This window comes from Macaca thibetana, chromosome 3 (genome assembly GCF_024542745.1).
Source record: "Macaca thibetana thibetana isolate TM-01 chromosome 3, ASM2454274v1, whole genome shotgun sequence".
Lineage (NCBI taxonomy): Eukaryota > Metazoa > Chordata > Mammalia > Primates > Cercopithecidae > Macaca > Macaca thibetana.
In genome coordinates, this window is record NC_065580.1 from 59,217,313 (window position 1) to 59,225,538 (window position 8,226).

General features: G+C 38.0%; 1 non-coding gene across 1 annotated transcript; it reads right to left on the reverse strand.

Annotated features, from left to right (window-relative positions):
- Positions 1-541: 541 nt before the first annotated feature.
- Positions 542-648, reverse strand: LOC126951747 (U6 spliceosomal RNA). Its single transcript, XR_007724616.1, has one exon. It is a non-coding gene; the product is annotated as a U6 spliceosomal RNA (small nuclear RNA).
- Positions 649-8,226: the final 7,578 nt, after the last annotated feature.

The window sequence follows — 8,226 nt, forward strand, 5'->3', positions numbered from 1 at the left end:
AATAGAGAGGCACATCCAGAGTAGAAACTATCGACAGCCTTGTTGGGCTTAGAAGACTACATAGCACAGTCAACGGGAAGACAAAGAAGAGGCTTGGAAAGGTGGTCTTGGCAAAGTATCTTTAAAGAGAGTTACAGATTGGGATGACTTGCTGCTGGTTTGGGTCATTTTAAGCTTGTCTCTGAGGAAGCCTGGAAGTCAAATATTGACCTTTGAACAAGAAGGAAATTAAATAAACTAGCTGTCTATGTATCATGTGCAGCATGAAGTCTGAAATTCGCCTGGAGACATGCTGTACTAGCTTGTTATCTATACTGCTTAGTGAAAATGTATAGATTGACAGTTATACATGGTTTAACAAGTCATAAAGCCTAGGTTTTACCTAAGTGATTGGTGTGGTATAAAAGACTCCTCAACAAATTTGTACCTTGGCATGAGTGAAGCTCATGAACTCACAGATGAAATCAGATATCTTTTTTGAAAAAAAAAGATGCATAACAGTTGCGCATATTTTGGGGGTACTGTGATATTTTGAAACCTGAAAAATATGGAATGCTTCATAAATTTTCATGTCACTCTTGTGCAGAAGACATGCTAATCTTCTCTATATAATTCCAGTTCTAGTATATGTGCTGTCGAAGCAAGTACGAAACCAAAATATCTTGTATTTACCTTGGTGGCTCATAAACCAAAGACGAACCACATCCTATGTGACTGAGATAGGACCCCACAGGGCTGCACTGATAAGTCATGCTCCTCTACAAATGTCTGCACTTTCTCTCTGTGGCTGTAACATATCTTTTACCTTTATTAATCTTTACAAAAATATGTCCTGTGGGGTCCCATGAGGACTGTCAATTATCTGATGGTGTGTGACTTCTGTAGCAGCAGTTGCATTTGGAGTCAGCAGCTGGTTTTAAATAGAGGAAAAGAAGCAGTTGATGACAAACAGCCTACTGGAACGGAATATAATATGAAAATAAAAGCAAACTGCACCTCCACTAAATAATGATTTCATACATTTAAAAACCACCATTTCCTATTGCTACAGAAGCAGAATCCTTGATATGAGAACTCAGAAAAGCCACCTGCTACCCACAAGCCACATAAAAGAAATATCTTCCTAGTCATTATTCTAGGAGAATGAAATATGGATAAGAAAAATAAAATCGTGGCATTCGTGAAAAACTGAAGATGAGGATCAAAACAGGTTCAAATGAAAGCACATTAAGTGACACAGACAAAACCTGCTGAGAAGTAAGATTCTTGCCAGAATTTAAAATATAACAAAATAAGACATTGTAGATATGAAAGAACATTTAAAAATGTAAATTACAAACTTTAAGAGGAGACAGGTAACAAGAGACAGGTAATAGATGTCAAATGGGAAAGGACAAAGCTTGGGAAAGAAAACAATTCAAAATTAACTTGTAAATTAAGATTAAACATAAGATACCCAAAAGATAATAGAAATTACTTAAAATGTAATAATATCAAGAGGTTAGAAATGAGACCAAATGGACAAATGATACAGTTAGAGAAGAATAAATAGAAGGTAGAAACACAAAGAAGATGGAATGTACATAACCGGCAAAGAAAATCAAATTTCCTTGGAATAAGAGTACCAAAAGAAGCAATAAAGAACAAAACATAACAAACAACCAAGCAAGGAAACAGAACAAATATTTTTTAATTAGAATACAAAAAGCTCTCATTTTTAAAAATACCTGGATCTGCATATAAAAAAGATGCACAGTGTGCCTGAGAAAACTGGCCTAGGATGTTAACCAGTAACACCATGTTCCTAACGTTATAAGATTTTAAAGATAACAGATAAAAATTATAGGCCTCCAACCAAAAACAACAATGCACTGACAAAGAAAATTATATTGACATCAGACTTCTTGGGAGGAACGTTAACACAAAAAGATAATGGCACAGTATTTACCAGACACACATAGGAAGAAAATGTAAGGTAATAATGTTTTATCCAGCCAAGCTTTCTTTCAAGTATGACGATTTAAGAAAACAATTTTAAACATGCAAGAATTTAAGTTTATGAATCTTTCCTAAGCAGTCTCCTAGAAAATATGCTTAGACAACCAGGAGCTGATTGAAGAGATTCTGTAAAAAATTTTGGTATTAAGCATTGAATAAGTAAAACTCTATATATAAAGAGAGAGGAAAAGATAGAGGAAGAGAGATGGAGAAAGAGAAGGAGAGAGTAAGGGGGTCACTGAGATTCAAGAACAAATATATGTTTTACGAAATAGAAAGAGAAAACCAGGAACAGAAGAGAGAGAGAGAAATGGGGAAATAAAATGTTATAGAAGATTCCGTAATAAGTAGTGGTTAGGAATCAAACAATAACATTTGAATGCAAGAAATATGTGTACATGTAAGAGTAGGAATATAGCAGTAAGAAAAATAATATGATTGATCAAAGTTAAATGGTGAAGAAGAGGGAAAGAAGAAGAACTAAATGAATATTTTGTTTGTTTCTTGTAGAAATCCATAGATACTCCTAAGGAAAATAGGGAATGACATACTCACACAATGGTAAACATTATAACCAAAATACAAACTTTTCTATTACTTAAAAAAAAATAAGAAAATTAAAAAGTAATTACTTAGTGAATAATTAATTATTATGTGTTTGTAGGCTTAACTCATTAAAAGTAAAAAATTTCAGGTAGAATGGCGACAAAATGTAACTTTGTGTTGTATACAAGAGAACCAATTTTAAAGGTTTGAGAGGCTACAAATCAAAAAATGGATGAAAAAAATAACAAGCAAAACAAAAAATGAAAGCAGAGATAACTTCATATCAAACATAATTAAGGCTAAAAAGTATTAAATGAGAATAAGAGTTATTATGTTATAATGTTATACCTTCACAGCAAAGTTAAAACAGATATGAATCCCTAAATGTTATATAATATAAAAACCATTTTTATAAAAGAGGATCTACAGATGGTGCATTAGAAACACACTAAGATAAGAGAATTCATTACAATGAAACCATCTTAGGTCAAGAGTAAAAGGATTATGTGAGAATCTAGATAGCATCTATTTATATCTACATAATTTAATGAGATATTCACCCCAATATTAAAAATATAGCTTCTAACCAATTACACATGAAAATATCTTGAAAAATAAAAATTATAGCCCATAAAGAATATCTCGACAGATTACATAAAATGGAAAAGAAAACAATGTTCTATGATCAAAATACAACCTTTTACATAAAGATTCAATGACCCTGTATAAAATAAGATCTCATGGGACGTAGTTAGAACAGTATTTGAAAGAAAACTCATAGCCAAAAATATTCGTTTTATTTAAAAATAAAAGAATGAAAAGAGTAAATTAAACATCCCACTCAAAATGTCAGGGGCAAGAAAATGCAAACCAAAAGAAAGAGAAGAAAGGAATTCATAAAGATAAAAGAAGGGAAAAATTAACTGGGAAAAATTAGCTAGAAAAAAAGGGATGAATAATTCTTTTTTTAAAAACCAGGCTCAATTCCTTTCCAAGATGGCCGAATAGGAAAGGCTCTGGTCTGCAACTTCCAGCCTGATCGACACAGAAGATGGGTGATTTCTGTATTTCCAGCCAAGGTACCTTGTTCATCTCACTGGGACTGGTTGGACAGTGGGTGCAGCCCACAGAGGGCAAACCGAAGCAGGGCGGGGCATCACCTCACCCGGAAAGCACAAGGGGTCAGGGGATTTCCCTTTCCTAACAAAGGGAAGCCGTAACTGATGGTACCTGGACAAACGGGACACTCCTGCCCAAATACTGTGCTTTTCCAATGGTCTTAGGAAACGGCACACTAGGAGATTATACCCCATGCCTGCAGCAAATCCCACACCCATGGAGCCTTGCTTACTGCTAGCCCAGCAGTCTGAGATTGACCTGCAAAGCAGCAGCCTGGCAGGGGGAGGGGCGTCTGCCATTGCTGAGGCTTGAGTAGGTAAACAAAGTGTCCAGGGAAGGTTGAACTGGGTGAAGCTCACCGCAGCTCAGTAAGGCTGGCTGCTTCTGTAGTCTCCACCTCTGGGGGCAGGACATAGTTGAACAAAAGGCAGCAGAAACTTCTGCAGACTTAAATGTCCCTGTCTGACAGCTCTGAAGAGACCAGTGGTTCTCCCAGCATGGCGTCTGAGCTCAGAGAATGGACAGACTGCCTCCTCAAGTGGGTCCCTGATCCCTGTGTAGCCTAACTGGGAGACACCTCCCAGTAGGGGCCAACTGACACCTCATACAAGTGGGTGCCTCTCTGGGACGAAGCTTTCAGAGGAAGGATCCGGCAGTAATATTTGCTGTTCTTCAATATTTGCTGTTCTGCAGCCTCTACTGGTGATACCCAGGCAAACAAGGTCTGGAGTGGACCTCCAGCAAACTCCAACAAACCGGCAGCTGAAGGACCTGACTGTTAGAAGGAAAACTAGCAAACAGAAAGGAATAGCATCAACATCAACAAAAAGGACATCCGTACCAAAAATCCCATCTGTAGGTCACCATCATCAAAGACTAAAGGCAGATAAAACCACAAAGACGGGGAGAAACCAGAGCATAAAAGCTGAAAATTCTAAAAACCAGAGCGCCTCTTCTCCAAAGCATATCAGCTCCTCGCCAGCAACGGAACAAAGCTGGATGGAGAATGATTTTGACAAGCTGACAGAAGTAGACTTCAGAAGGTCGATAATAACAAACTTCTCCAAGCTAAAGGAGGATGTCTGAACACATTGCAAGGAAGTTAAAAACCTTGAAAAAAATTAGATGAATGGCTAACTAGAGCAAACAGTCTAGAGAAGACCTTAATTGACCTGATGGAGCTGAAAACCATGCACAAGAACTATGTGATGCATGCACAACCTTCAATAGCTGATTTGATCAACTGGAAGAAGGAGTATCAGTGACTGAAGATCAAATTAATGAAATAAAGTGAGAAGAGAAGTTTAGAGAAAAAGGGGGAAAAAGAAGCGAACAAAGCCTCCAAGAAATATGGGACTATGTGGAAAGGCTAAATCTACATTTGATTGGTGTATCTGAAAGTGACAGGGAGAATGGAAGCAAGGTGGAAAATACTCTTCAGGATAATATTCGGGGGAACTTCCCCAACCTAGCAAGGCAGGCCAACATTCAAATTCAGGAAATACAGAGAACACCACAAAGATACTCCTTGAGAAGAGCAACCCCAAGACATATAATGGTCAGATTCACCAAGGTTGAAATGAAGGAAAAAAATTTTAAGAGCAGCCAGAGAGAAAGGTCGGGTTACCCACAAAGGGAAGGCCATCAGACTAACAGCACATCTCTCAGCAGAAACTCTGCAAGCCTGAAGAGAATGGGGGCCAATATGCAACATTCTTTTTTTTTTTTTTTTTTTTTTTTTTTTGAGACGGAGTCTCGCTCTGTCGCCCAGGCTGGAGTGCAGTGGCCGGATCTCAGCTCACTGCAAGCTCCGCCTCCCGGGTTCACGCCATTCTCCTGCCTCAGCCTCCCGAGTAGCTGGGACTACAGGCGCCCGCCACCTTGCCCGGCTAGTTTTTTGTATTTTTTAGTAGAGACGGGGTTTCACCCTGTTAGCCAGGATGGTCTCGATCTCCTGACCTCGTGATCTGCCCGTCTCGGCCTCCCAAAGTGCTGGGATTACAGGCTTGAGCCACCGCGCCCGGCCCCGCAACATTCTTAAAGAAAAGAATTTTCAACCCAGAATCTCATATCCAGTAAAACTAACCTTCATAAGTGAAGGAGAAATAAAATCCTTTACAGACAAGCAAATGCTGAGAGATTTTGTCATCACTGCCTTACAAGAGCTCCTGAAGGAAGCACTAAACATGGAAGGAACAACTGGTACCAGTCACAGAATAAACATGCCAAATTGTAAAGACCATTGATGCTAGGAAGAAATTGCATCAACTAACGAGCAAAATAACCAGCTAACATCAAAATGACAGGATCAAATTCACAGATAACAATATTAACCTTAAATGTAAATGGGCCAAATGCCCCAATTAAAAGACTCAGACTGGTAAATTGGATAAAGAGTCAAGATCCATCAGTGTGCTGTATTCAAGGGACCAATCCCACGTGCAGAGACACACAGAGGCTCAAAATAAAGGGATGGAGAAAGACCTACCAAGCAAATAGAAAGGAAAAAAAAAAAAAAAAAAAAAAAGCAGGGGTTGTAATCCTAGTCTCTGATAAAACAGACTTTAAACAAACAAAGATCAAAAGAGACAAAGAAGGCCACTACATAATGGTAAAGGGATCAATTCAACAAGAAGAGCTAACTATCCTAAATATATATGCACCCAATACAGGAGCACCGAGATTCATAAAGCAAGTCCTTAGAGACCTACAAAGAGGCTTAGACTTTCACACAATACTAATGGGAGACCTAAACACTCCACTGCCAATATTAGACAGATAAACAAGACAGAAGGTTAATAAATATATCCAGGACTTGAACTCAGCTCTGCACCAAGCAGACCTAATAGGTATCTACAGAACTCTCCACCTCAAATCAATAGAATATACATTCTTCTGAGCACCACATCACACTTATTCCAAAATTGGCCACATAGTTGGAAGTAAAGTACTCCTCAGCAAATGTAACAGAACAAAACTCACAACAAGCTGCCTCTCAGATCACAGTGAAATCAAATTAGAACTCAGGATTAAGAAACTCACGCACAACCACACAACTACATGGAAACTGAACAACCTGCTCTTGAATGACTACTGGGTAAATAATGAAATGAAGGCAGAAATAAAGATCTTCTTTGAAATCAGTGAGAACAAAGACACAATGTACCAGAATCTCTGGGACACATTCTAAGCAGTGCATAGAGGGAAATTTATAGCACTAAATGCCCACAATAGAAAGCAGGAAATCAACACCCTAACATCACAATTAAAATAACTAGAGAAGCAAGAGCAAACAAATTCAAAAGCTAGCAGAAGGCAAGAAATAACTAAGATCAGAGCAGAACAGAAAGAGATACAGACACAAAAAACCCTTCAAAAAATCAATGAATCCAGGAGCTGCTTTTTTGAAAAGATCAACAAAATGGATAGACCACTAGCAAGACTAATAAAGAAGAAAACAGAAAAGAATCAAATAGACACAATAAAAAATGATAAAGAGGGTATCACCACCAATCCCACAGAAGTACAAACCACCATCAGAGAATAAACACGTCTATGCAAATAAACTAGAAAAACAAGAAGAAATGGATAAATTCCTGGACACATACACTCTCCCATGACTAAACCAGGAAGAAGTTGAATCTCTAAATAGATAATAACAGGCTGTGAAACTGAGGCAATAGTTAATAGCCTACCAACAAAAAAAGGTCCAGGACCACACAGATTCACAGCTGAATTCTACTAGAGGTACAAAGAGGAGCTGATACCATTCCTTCTGAAACTATTCCAATCAACAGAAAAAGAGGGAATCCTCCCTAACTCATTTTATGAGGCTAGCATCATCCTGATACCAAAGCCTGACAGAGACACAACAAAAAAAGAGAATTTTAGACCAATATCCCTCAATGGCATGCAAAAATCCTAAATAAAATACTGGCAAATCAAATCCAGCAGCACATCAAAAAGTTTAGCCACTATGATCAAGTCGGCTTCATCCCTGGGATACAAGGCTGGTTCAACATAAGCAAATCAATAAACATAATCCATTACATAAACAGAACCAACAACAAAAACAACACGATTATCTCAATAGATGCAGAAAAGTCCTTTGACAAAATTCAACAGCTCTTTATGCTAAAAACTCTCAATAAACTAGGTATTGATGGGGTGTATCTCAAAATAATAAGAGCTATTTATGATAAACCGACAGCCAATATCATACTGAATGGGCAAAAACTGGAAACATTCCCCTTAAAAACTGGCACAAGACAGGGATGCCCTCTCTCACCACTCCTATTCAACACAGTGTTGGAAGTTCTAGCTAAGACAATCAGGCAAGAGAAAGAAATAAAGGGTATTCAATCAGGAAAAGAAGAATTCAATTTGTCCCTGTTTGCAGGTGACATGATTGCGTATTTAGAAAACCCCATTGTCTCAGCCCCAAATCTCCTTAAGCTGAAAAGCAACTTCAGCAAAGTCTCAGGATACAAAATAAATGTGTAAAAATCACAAGCATTCCTATATACCGATAACAAACAGACAGCCAAATCATGAGTGAACTCC